General features: G+C 48.3%; 1 pseudogene across 1 annotated transcript in view; it reads left to right on the forward strand.

Moving 5' to 3' along the window:
* The first annotated feature begins 1,805 nt into the window (after positions 1–1,805).
* The window catches only part of LOC310777900 (FERM, ARHGEF and pleckstrin domain-containing protein 1-like), a 73,582-nt pseudogene continuing 62,120 nt past the window's right edge, over positions 1,806–13,267 (forward strand). The window contains exons 1-2 of the transcript XR_014554047.1: positions 1,806–1,940; positions 5,186–5,386. The product of XR_014554047.1 is annotated as an FERM, ARHGEF and pleckstrin domain-containing protein 1-like (transcript). The remainder of the gene's footprint in view (positions 1,941–5,185; positions 5,387–13,267) is intronic.

Raw genomic sequence — 13,267 nt, forward strand, 5'->3', positions numbered from 1 at the left:
AACAGCACAGCCGGCTAGAGTGAGCTGCTCAAGCTCAGGCTCCATAGGGTCCCATTGCCGTTTTCCCCCAGTGACGCCATTTGTTTACCAAAATGCTTATTGGCTGATCCCTCATATAGCAGGTGTGTCAAACATACGGCCCGGGGGCCAGAACTGGCCCGTCAAAGGGTCCAATCCGGCCCACAGGATGACTTTGCAAATTATGAAAATTGCACTGAGAAGTCCTTCAATCCAATTTGATGCACTTATGAAGGCTAACAGGCAATGTACACCAGATGCGTTACGGCTGCGTTGTGGATCCGGATCGACTCTCGCTCATGTTAATTGATGGGTGATACATGTGGTACGGAAAAATTACGCACCTGTTCTATTTTTGTCGGATCCCGCATACGTCTGTCAGATTACATGAGTGTGGGTCTGTTCGCAGCCGTACCAGAGCCGTACTGCATCTGTTCCGGAGGCGGTGTACATCAGACATTATCCCTAAGAGAGGTATCAGGTTTCAGGAGCACTAAGGCCATGTTCACATTACAGGCAAATCCGATTTGCTGCTAAAGTCTATAATCATCATTATCTTGATTGGTTTCCCAAATCTGATTTGGGAGTGTGTCCGCACTGCCACAAATCTGATTTGGGCAAGTGTTCAAGTCAGATCTGTGTGTCCACATACAATGAGCCAATGAGCCAACATACAATGTTTCTGGCAGTGTTTGCATGTCTGCTCTCTGCTCTTCAAGTCCCCACCCCCTGCAAAAGACACTCTCAAATCTGATTTGGGTGATCAGCGCGTCCACACTGAAGTCACATCAGTCTAAAGTAGATTGGAAACTATCTCCATATGTGGTTTGGGACAAGTGACAAGTGACACAAATCAGACTTGGAGCGTCCAGACTCATAAACCAATCTGGATAGAATCATTAATATAATAGATCACTAAAGTTCACAAATTAGATTTGGCCTCCTAGTCTGAACATTGCCTAAGAAGGCTATCAAGTAGCCTAATAATGTTTTCTGTATTCATCACTAAATGGTAAACTATTGTAATTACCCTTGTATATAGAGACTTGCACAGCTGCCATCAATTGTAATGCACAGTTACAGACAGTAGATTTGATCATTTGTTTGATAGGCCTCTGGTAGCTGAGATGTGAAAATGTTCTTAAAATGGACCTGTAATTCTTTACACTAAAAGAAACAGGAAAATTAGGAGGTGTTATTTATAATATTATGCATTTTCTTTGTCTGGTCCACTTGAGACCAAATTGGGTCACATGGTCGCATGAACTAAATGGGTTTGACATCCCTGTTGGTCTGTGTGGGAACGCCCACAAAATGTTTTAGTTATGGCTGGCTCGCCGGTGCTGCGGCTCTACACTACAGGAACAGGATTGGGGATTCAAACGCAGGTACATACATAGACGTCACTCTGTTCAGATGTTACGTTCACTCCGTGGGTGAATCCCTGATCCTGTCTGAGTGGCTGGCCTGGGTTAGCAGCTAAATGCTAACTCTGCTGCATTGGAAGAACGGGAGGTTTACCCCCACGCTGGATACGGGCTATTGGGATTTTCTAGTGTGGGATTTTCCAGCGTCATTGTGTAGTTCCACGCTCCACCGCTAGATGGTGCTGCTGCAATTCAATCCCCCGTTCCTGGCGGAGTCTGAGCTGGAGGTGCTGCACCGCCTTCATTCTGTCCAAGAGCACCGGGGGAGTGGATCCGCCGCTCTCGGTTCAATGTAATCCAGTCCACGCTCTCTCCCCGGCTAGCACACTCCCTCAGTCGTCCGCCATGGCGACCACGAAAAGCCTCTTCACCTGCACGGCCAACATCTGAAGTCAGCGCCGATTCACTACGAGCGGAGGTGGATGTAATAATATCTTCCAACAACTGGGACACATAACCGCTACATAACGTGGAGAAGCCCGCATTTCTCAAGGGGTAAGAGAATTCTGCAGCCCGAGTCCTCTGTGTGCTTGTATGGGAAGTGATCAACTTGTTTGAGGAGATTAGGGTGGTAAGTCGCGGGCTGGGAGTGCGGTTATCTTCGTTGCCTTGGTTGTTTGGTGATCTTGTTGGACTCCTGTTGGTGCTGCTGTGTGTTGTATTATGCGTGCCAAAGCTTCATTTGCAGGCAGCGAATGTCCCATCTCTCCCGGTGCGGCTTGCAATGCAGAAGGGTCTCTGCTCAGCCAGAGGCATACCTTTAGCTGTAGGGATGTATGCAGGCATTGCAGTCGCTAATGTGTCCTTGGCTCGCAGGAATGGCTTATGCTTTGGCTTGACATTTAAAATGCTCCAAATGTCGCAAATGAGTGCGCCGCGTTTTCCATCTGCCACTTTGTTGCTGTATAGCAGCTGGTCAGGTGAGTCAAGTGGTGCATATGTCACCATCTAATGTCCTGGAGCATTATTACAGCAGCTTGCTCTATTGACCTACATTAACGTTACACTAATGATGTAAACATGACCAGATCTGTGCGAGGAAGGTCTATAGGATTATTATTGTGTCGTTTATTCTCAGTATCAGTATTTGAATGTGTTCTGATCAAGAGGGTCAGGTTACAGTCACCTGCTGGAAGTCCTTTAAATCCAATCATACATCTCATTGTGCTTGATGAACAGATGTCACGTTTGCCTGCTGCCAGTAGCCTATTTCAAAGGGAACTTTTGCATTCTGATTCATGCTATGCGAGCCACACCCAAGTATCAATGTCATGTTGCTGAATAGAGAGGAAAATGAGGATCTTGGTTATTATTCTGAGCTTGCCTCAGGTAGACAGTTGACTGGCTGAAGCAGCCTGTTCCTCGGCCATTCAGCTGTCAGTAAAGGAATCCAGCTGTGCAGCGTTGGCCTGCACTAAGGGGCCCCAGTGCGCCCCCGCGCATACAGAGAGACCACTGTTTACAGCCCCTGAGACTCCGCCAGCAGTCGCAGCCACAGCCCCATGTTGCACACTTGTGGGGAATTTCAAGCAAACAAGTTCAAAGGCAGGGGTTAAATCACCGCGGGAGAAACACTCCGAGCCGAGGTCTGTAAATGTCCCTCTGGCATTGTATCCTGATCCGCTGTGTGCTGCGAGCCTGATGTCTGCACAGGAACAAGGTGCCATTTGTACAAGTGGATGGTGACTGTTTTGCGTGTTTTCGCCAGAAGCCCGAGTGACTTATTTCGAGGAGCCCCATAGAGCGAGCTTCATGACTGGGTGATTCACGAAGCCCGGGGGCAGGGTAGGGTAAAAAAGTGTTGGCTGATATAATCACTGTCTGCTCTTTTCATTGCCCTCCGTTTCACCGCTCTTTTGTGTTGAAGAGTGTTGGGTTACAGCGTGCGTCGGCCATATAAGCCCGTGAATTTACACACTTGACGGGAAACACTTGCCATAGTTGCCAATAATCAAGCCTGCAGGCCGGGCGATGATGGCCCCCAGGATCGAGTGTCACAAAATGGGCTGGGGCTGGGTTGAACAACATCATGCATGTTTCCATCCGCGCCACTTGCCACAGCTCTGGTTTCATCAGCCCAAGGGAGACCCCTGCCCCCCTCAAAGCCCCAAACCAGCCCCGGCCATTGAAATGGAAAACTCAAACAGGCCTCACGTCACGCTCAGCGCCCTGCGATGACAGCGTACGGACAGGTGGCGATGATAAGAACGTGCTCTCTCAACATCCTGCTGCTTTATTCATCAAATACAAATTCACTCCCCGACTACAATGTGTGTGTACTCGTTCATTGCATGCGATGGTGGAGAGTGACTGCCTGCCTTCTCAATGGAAACAAACTAGTTGATGTGTGATCAGCTCTCAGGGAACAGGCAGACTGAACCACCGTCCTTGGCCTACATTCTCCATGCTGGGTTGAATTATCCGCTCTTTTTTGAAATGCCTATTCAGCTTCCAGCTTGAACTTGGCAGCAGTCGTTCACCTCTCTGCTGTGCTGTGGTGTCTGAACAACTGCCCACTGGCTCTGCTGCTGCTGCTGCTGCTCACTGCTGCTGCTGCTGCTCACTGTGTTGAGCTCACTTTGGTAGCGGTCTTGAGATGACATCAGCCGCCTGGAATGTGTGATGAGGAGAGGAGTCAGCGGGACAGCCAGCGTGGCCTCGGGGGAGCTGGCTGCTGGCTAGATGGGGGGTGGAGAGAGTGGCCTGCTCATGTGTCAACCTAGAATGAATGACTTCACACAACTAGTCCAAACACAATCCTCCACCTGGGACCAGCCTGCTTCTCAGCCCCATACAGAGCGAGTCAGTCACACAGTGCTCAAACTAACTGCTCATTGTTATTCCAGATACTGCCCCCCGAGTCCTTAATTTGAATGTCAGATGGACCCACCATATTTGCTGCGCTTGCGAAATGATCGGGGCTAACTGCTCTGTGCACATCAGGTCTGCACTAACTGTATGTCACTCCAAAATGTGTCTGAGCAAATGCATCTTTCATACTTTTGTTTTTCATATTCACAACTGGATTTTCTCTTTCACCTACTATCATCTGTCTTTTTCTCTGATGACTCTGTCAGTTCACAGCACAAAGTCACTGTTGCTTCTTTCCTTCCTTCAACATTGTCCACATTCAGATTGGACCACGATGCCCTTGAGAGCAATTACAACCTAACTAAGCTATGATGTGTCTTTGCCTCCAATGCTGTGCTTTTACCACTTCCTGGACCCTGAATCGATGGTCATTGTATTGACTCTTTGATTTTTCACTCTAGCCTCGTGATTTGTTTGTCAAATTAAGGCTGCCTGATTTGCGGTTTGAAATCAAGAACAAGCTTGGATCTCTTGTTACAGTAATTGGTTCTCCCAGAGGCTACACTTATCAACTGTTAGCTGAGAGCGCAAATACTTCATTTACAATGAGGCTGTAGTGTGACACAGAAGCCTGTCCTCTGGGCCCTGCTGCCTTTCTCAAAACCTCACCTACCTCACAAGCAAGAGGAGGGGTAGTCTCTTACTCTGTGTGTGTGTGTGTGTGTGTGTGTGTGTGTGTGTGTGTGTGTGTGTGTGTGTGTGTGTGTGTGTGTGTGTGTGTGTGTGTGTGTGTGTGTGTGTGTGTGTGTGTGTGCGTGCGTGCGTGCGTGCGTGACGGGTGGGACGGGGGTGGGTGGGTACTGTAGCTGGTGTGTGTGTATCTGTGTGTGTGTCTGTCAGCCATGACATGTGTTGTCCTCTCTGTGCAGGCCGGGCAGTTAGCAGAGCAGTGCAGCATGGCGGAGCCAGAGCCAGGGCCCTCCGCAGCAGGCCAGCGTCTGGGAGCTCCGGAGACTCTGGGCATCAGCACCCTGGAGCCCGGCCACAAGCCCCCCGCCATGCCCCCCGGACGCCACGTCTCCATCAGGGTGCGCATGCTGGATGACACAGAGGAGCTGTTTGACATCTCGGTGAGTTGCTCATTCCTCCCCCAGCCAGCCAGGCTCGTCTCCTGATCAGAATACTAATGTCACAATGTGAATCTCCATTATGGCCTGCTGACGCAGGAGCAGAGGAAGGCTCTCTGTCTTCATCACTGCAGCAGCAGCAGCAGCAGCAGCACTGTGTTGTTAACCTGGTAACGGGTTGGCATGGCAACTGAATAACTTTAAGGTGCTGAATGCATGAATGAAACGGGATTTAACTTCTTTAGTAATGTCAGGGTTCTGCCAGCGTGCCTTTTTTTATCACCATTTCTCTTCAGATTTCGCCCCCATTTTCTCCCCCCAATTGTACTTGGCCAAATCCCCCTGCTGTCCTGATCATTGCTCCACCCCCTCTGCCGATCTGAGGAGAATAGTGCCTGTTGAGCCCTATTGTAGACTAGCACATGCTTCCTCCGATACATGTGCAGTTGCCAGCCGCTTCTTTTCTCTTGACAGCAAGGGGTTTCACCGGCAGGACATAGCGCTGGGAGGACACGCTACTCCCCCCCAGTTCCCCTCCCCCCCAGAACAGAATGACCAGAGGAGGCACTAGTGCCACGACCGGGACACATACCCTTAATCCAGTTTCTCACCCACAGACACGAGCCAATCGTGCCTGTTTGGATGCCCGACCAAACCGGGAGGTAACACGGGGGCTCGAATCTGCGACCCTCGTGTTGCTAGGCAGGGAATCTACCGCTACACTACCCGCAAGCCCCCTTCATCTATTTTTTAAATCTTTATCGCCCTCTCCAAACCTGTTGATACTATTTAAAAAAAAATCATTTGTAAAGGCTGAAGTGTTTAACTGCAGTCATCTATCAGCTGTGAAACGACAGCCACTGACAACTTCTCAGACAACTCTTTTGGAAAGAAACCATAAGCCGATGAGATATTTCACAGTTCCCTCCCTGGCTTGCACACGCTGTGTGTGCAGAATAGATGTGAGAAGCAGCTCTCCCGTCTCAGATAGTGGAGTAAATATAGGCGAGCAAGAGAGAAAGAATGTTTTTGATGTCTTTGAATTCCATTCATGCTTTCTGGATTGAAGGCATTAAACGTTTCATCAAAGGCCAGCAGAGATCTATAGTCAGGCATTTCTGCTCCAAGCCATTTGCACAAATTACCAGAACAAAAACTAAAAAACTAAATGTAGAGATAGAAAGAAATAGTTTTTCAGATATCAATCACACTCATCAGTAACTGTGGAATGTCACGCACATGTTTGTATGTTTTAGCCTATTTTGCTAGTACTATACCTAAATGTTAAGAAAGAGATGCGATGCACTGACGACTGAGCACTCCATTCCTCTGAACTTGTGGTATTTCAGTAAGGTATACTCTCTGAACTTGGTCTAGCGGCGCAAACATAGGGTGGAGTCGGGGAGAAGACTGTTATTTTTCTTAGAATAGAAGAACCAGCCATGTTTTCTCTGACCACAGTCCTTCCTGCCTGGAACAGAGCAGAAAGATGAGTGGATAGAGAAGAGAGGGAAGGAGCGGTGATAGAGAGAAATAGATACGTCGTCAGACACAGAGAACGTGTTTGTGTGTGAATGAATGGGGCTCGTTGGTGCAGCAGCGGTAAAGCTGCCAGAAAGCGCCCTCTGTGGCGGTGAGTGGGCAGTGCGGTCAGTGTGGATGTGTCCGCCTGGCTGTTTCCCAAAGCACGGAGCGTGCTGCCAGGCTACCTGTTCACCATTACTAACGTGCTGCTGTGTGTACCTCATACTTATTATAGCTCATTGGAGATTGTCACAGTGTGAAACCATCTGTCCTCATTTAACTCGGATTGTGCCCGACAGCTATTTAGTGTCTTTTGAGTCATAAAAGTGTGACTGGCTTTGAAGACACTGTGACTAATTAGTCGTCGTTTTGCTCTGTTCGGGGACTTTAAAGTCAGCTACGTTGTTGAGGCCGCAGGCTAAACCCAAACATGTCTGTATCCGCCTTTGGCGATATCAGTTTGCCAATATCGTCCTTCCAGTACAAATCTGATATCGGTCGAACCCTAGTCTCTAGAAAAAATCTGGATGATTTACTCTATTTAGATTCCTAATGTGCTTCGGAACAATATTGTTCAGGAGCTAATGCAGACATGTTAGTCTCGGTTCTCCCACGTTTCGTTGGCATTCTGGTAGCCCCAAACAGAACAGTGTGATGGTGACATAGTGAGCTGTGGTGATGGTGAGCTATATCCGGCTGCTGTTACTGCTGCAGAGAGGCAGGGCTGAAAGAAACTGAGGGAGAAGAGAGGCCCAGCTAACACAAAGCTTTCCTCAACCTCTCAACGCTCAATTTAACACATATTCAATCTTTTATGACAAGTCAGAAATCCCAGTGGTGTGTCAGTACAGTTTTGCCTAAGGGTGTCCCACTCCCCACCGCCAGTACATTTTCCTGCTTGACAGTTTGGGTGAAAACGTCGGATATCCTTTGAATGAATAGTGATACAATGCAATCAGTGCCTCCATTGGAAATCTACATGTCCAGAACTAGAGGTTGACCGATATGGGTAATTCAATTGCCGATGCCGATATTTTAGAGAGCAGGGTGGCCGATGGCCGATATATAATGCTGATTATTTTATTATTATTATTATAAAAAGAAATTGCATTCGATACAATACAATGATTTAAAATACAATAATGAATGAGAGTATTTGCGTAAAAAAACAAGTAACCTGTAATTCCATTATCCATTCATGCACATTGAGAATCTAATACAGTATAACAAATACATCTATTATAAGATGGTTATCTTAGCCAGTAACATGCGTTAGATTTATTTTATTTTATTAATGAAATAAGACAAATACACTGGGTTATGCAGTTGATTTCAGAAGTGACTGGCAGGCTCTTTAAGGGAGAGCACGTATGTTAGAGACCTCATTCAACTGTATTATTCTACTAACTGAGAGAGTTTCAGAGATGATTTGTCTCCCAAACTCTCTCAATATTATTACAAAAGAGTGTGGGCCTGAAATTCGGCACGGGGTTGCCGGAATCGGGAATTCACGCATATTTTGAATTGATAATGCGGGGACTAATCCCGCATCTGTTTGCGGGGGCCGATGTCTATGCATGTAGTAATCGTGAACATCGAGTATAAATTGTCACGCTGCTTGTTTTTAACGTGCCGTAATAATCGGCCTTGTGAGCGCAGGCAGCGGTCGATGCCGATGCCAATAATCGGCGCCGACCGATTAATCGGTCTACCTCTATCCAGAACACCTCCCCTCCTTCCCACCTGACCGATAGCAGAATTTGCCTTTACAATGACGTATGTGGCTGCTAGACACCAAGCTGCTTAATTTTATCAGCAACTACGTGCTGCTTCTCCCACTCCAGAGTCCCCAGGATGACTCTGTTTACTGGTCCAGCTCGTTCTCCCACTCCCGAGTCCCCAGGATGAATCTGTTTACTGGTCCAGCTCGTTCTCCCACTCCTGAGTCCCCAGGATGAATCTGTTTACTGGTCCAGCTCGTTCTCCCACTCCAGAGTCCCCAGGATGACTCTGTTTACTGGTCCAGCTCGTTCTCCCACTCCTGAGTCCCCAGGATGACTGTTTACTGGTCCAGCTCGTTCTCCCACTCCCGAGTCCCCAGGATGAATCTGTTTACTGGTCCAGCTCGTTCTCCCACTCCAGAGTCCCCAGGATGACTCTGTTTACTGGTCCAGCTCGTTCTCCCACTCCTGAGTCCCCAGGATGACTCTGTTTACTGGTCCAGCTCGTTCTTCCACTCCTGAGTCCCCAGGATGACTGTTTACTGGTCCAGCTCGTTCTTCCACTCCTGAGTCCCCAGGATGACTCTGTTTACTGGTCCAGCTCGTTCTTCCACTCCTGAGTCCCCAGGATGACTGTTTACTGGTCCAGCTCGTTCTTCCACTCCTGAGTCCCCAGGATGACTCTGTTTACTGGTCCAGCTCGTTCTCCCACTCCCGAGTCCCCAGGATGACTGTTTACTGGTCCAGCTCGTTCTCCCACTCCAGAGTCCCCAGGATGAATCTGTTTACTGGTCCAGTTCGTTCTCCCACTCCTGAGACCCCAGGATGACTCTGTTTACTGGTCCAGCTCGTTCTCCCACTCCAGAGTCCCCAGGATGAATCTGTTTACTGGTCCAGTTCGTTCTCCCACTCCTGAGTCCCCAGGATGACTCTGTTTACTGGTCCAGTTCGTTCTCCCACTCCCGAGTCCCCAGGATGATTCTGTTTACTGGTCCAGCTCGTTCTCCCACTCCTGAGTCCCCAGGATGACTCTGTTTACTGGTCCAGTTCGTTCTCCCACTCCCGAGTCCCCAGGATGACTCTGTTTACTGGTCCAGCTCGTTCTCCCACTCCCGAGTCCCCAGGATGATTCTGTTTACTGGTCCAGCTCGTTCTCCCACTCCTGAGTCCCCAGGATGACTCTGTTTACTGGTCCAGCTCGTTCTCCCACTCCCGAGTCCCCAGGATGATTCTGTTTACTGGTCCAGCTCGTTCTCCCACTCCCGAGTCCCCAGGATGACTCTGTTTACAGGTCCAGCTCGTTCTCCCACTCCCGAGTCCCCAGGATGATTCTGTTTACTGGTCCAGTTCGTTCTCCCACTCCCGAGTCCCCAGGATGACTCTGTTTACTGGTCCAGTTCGTTCTCCCACTCCCGAGTCCCCAGGATGATTCTGTTTACTGGTCCAGTTCGTTCTTCCACTCCTGAGTCCCCAGGATGACTCTGTTTACTGGTCCAGCTCGTTCTCCCACTCCTGAGTCCCCAGGATGACTCTGTTTACTGGTCCAGCTCGTTCTCCCACTCCCGAGTCCCCAGGATGACTCTGTTTACTGGTCCAGTTCGTTCTCCCACTCCTGAGACCCCAGGATGACTCTGTTTACTGGTCCAGCTCGTTCTCCCACTCCCGAGTCCCCAGGATGACTCTGTTTACTGGTCCAGTTCGTTCTCCCACTCCCGAGTCCCCAGGATGACTCTGTTTACTCGTCCAGCTCGTTCTACACCAGCAGAAAACACAGTATGTACGGCTGAGAGGCTAACTTGGCTTGGTTCCACCTGAGATTGATCCTACCTCTACAGCAATTAAGGAAGATGTGTGATTGCGTTGTTCCGAAATCACTTTTCTCAAGCATTTGGGCAATCATTTATTCAACCAGAGGAACATTTTGTTCAGTTGGCAACAGTTAATCTAAGATGGCTTTTATGCTCGTTGTGACTCAAGGCAGGAACTGTTTTATATTTCACTTTAAAAAGAGGAAGAAAAAAGCACTCTCTCACCTCCCTCTGTAACTGATACTCAGGCTACAGTTCTGGCTCCTCTGGTTCAGAGGGGTATCGTTTCCAGCTCGCCAGGCAGGGTATCAGATGGTGAGGAAACAAAAAGGGGCCATGTAGCTATCTGGTGGGTCACATACCATGCTGTGGCCTACTTAGCACACTGGCTGTGAACACGCTGCTGTAGATCCCCATGCTCTTCGCCTGTACAAAGACAGGCTTGGGTCACACAGGACTTGAGTCAACTCGAAACACTCTGAAATGATTGCTCTTTTAGTGTTTGCAAAAGAATTAGAAGCCATTTGTGGGATTTCATTGAGTTCAGTATGGAAATCCAGACTGGGTGACTTCAGGTATTATGGGACACTTTTTGACTTCAGGTATTATCGAACAACCTCCTGTTTGAAGCTTGCCCCGCCCACCTATGTGACATCACACCAATGAGGGCATGACATTTTTGATTGTGTCGTTTCACAGGTAGGGCTCAGCAAAAAAAGTGTTTATTTTCACTCATCAGGCATGAAAATATACCCTCTATAGTTAAAGCGTCCCATAATACCTGAAGTCAAAAAGTCTCCCATAATACCTGAAGTCACCTAGCCTTTGTCTGTCCTGTCTGGCAGTCTTGACCTAATATATCCTCCTGACTGTCTCCATGCTGATGTTTTGATGCCTCTGTTTGCTGATGTCTGGTGGCAGCTCCACGGGTAGAAGGTGCCTGTGATGAGTGTGAGGGCAGCATGTATTTAAGGCGTTGGGGGATGGGGATGATGATGATGAGGACGGAGGGGAGGGAGGAGAGCCATGCTGCTCATGTGTCTGAATGAAGGAAAACAGTCAAGCTCCATTAGACAAACCTTACTGCTGGAATACGAAGCTAACATGGAATGTTCCACTTGCCTTGTAATATTGACATTAGAAACACAGACGCACGCCATTAGAACTCTCCAGACACACGGCCTCTCTCTCATCCTGCACCACTACTTTGATGCTTTCTGCCCAACTAGAAATGAGCCACTGAGGACTGTCTTTTCTGTCAAGCAAAGATCAGTCCATCAGCCATGGTGCGGACTCTGTCAAAGAAACGTTTGCAGAGGACAACCCCAATTCATTACAGACCCACACTTCTCTCTTGCGTTATTGCAAGATGCCAATGCGGAAGTGCCAAAAACTGCAGTTACTCGAATGGCCACTGACGCAAAACGGCGTCATTCCCCATTCACCGACCATGTTAAAATGTCCGACTTTACGGCAGAAATAAACAGCCTGGTAAAAATAAAAATAAAAGCTAATTTCCCCTTTCATGACAACTGTACGGGGAGTGAATTTTTATATAACTCATCCGTTTAGAGTAAAATAGACAATAAAAAAAGACTATGTTTTGGGTGTGATTGACAGGTCTCCTGCCCAGGGATAATTGCTATGTCTGCGCCTGTTTTTGCTAATGTTTTTAACTCTGTTTTATGTTTATTTATATGTGTTGTTATTTTGGGTGTGCCTCTATGCCCTCTTGGCCAGGTCGTTACTGGTAAAAGGAATGAATGAATGAATGATCGCACATCTCTCCGATCACGGACCCAATAGCTGTGGCTCTGTGGGAGAACCAAGATGGCAGCGGCCAAAATGCCAAACTGAAAGCTTCAAAATGGGACTCCACAAACCAATGGGTGACATCGCACTGACTACGTCCATCTTTTTTTTTACAGTCTATGATTGCAACCCTTTTTTTTGCCCACCACAAACTCATTAGACTGTCATGCATTACTTTCCCTGCCCAATTACAGATTATGTCAAGCGCAAATTGGTTTAATCTTAATACATGAGCACAAATCAAACGCACTTAAGCCACAAAGCTATCAGCAGCAGAACATACCCAGTGTAATAATGTCGTCCGCATCGTTTTCTCAATCACAAAACAAGGGGGTGGGGTGGTTAATCCTGCCAACATGAATAGTCTCCCAACCCTCCCCCTTAAGGCCTAAACATGGTCGTCCGTCAGAGCCTCGCCCCGCCCTCCCCGTATGACGGCGGGTGGAGCGCCGTCATACGGGGAGGGGGCGCCGTCGGCTGACGGGGGCTGCTCCAAAATGTGACTCAGCGCCGACGATACGTGCATGACGTCAGCTGCACGAGAGTTGTGACTGGCCGTTGCCTTGGCTCATCGTTGTAAAGTCGCCTTTCAAAGCATGACGTTAGATTATAACGAACTAGTTGTGTGGCTTAGCCTTCCCAAATGTTGAGGGTTGTTTTTTAGAATTTAATACATAGAATTGGGAACGTTACATTCAATTTCATTCAGACTGCCTGGCACACAATCTCCGCCATTTTCACACTGAGCTTCCACAGGAGGAAGGAGGGTGGGAGGAGGGAGGGCGTAGTGGCGTCCTAGCAGGTAGGGCTCGCTGGCGCCGCCAGACGGCGAGACGGCTCCAATTCGAGGCGGACAGACGACCATGTTTAGGCCTTTAGCATTGTTAGCTTTGCCTCCACAACGACGGCTCCATCAGAGAGTTCAGGTTACGATTAATCTGGTGAAGATTAGCACTTATTTTTTGTTTCTACATTTTGTTTTTGGATGTACGCGTTTTAGCTTTTTTTTGCACTCACTT

This window comes from Poromitra crassiceps, assembly GCF_964638095.1.
Source record: "Poromitra crassiceps genome assembly, chromosome: 6".
NCBI lineage: Eukaryota > Metazoa > Chordata > Actinopteri > Beryciformes > Melamphaidae > Poromitra > Poromitra crassiceps.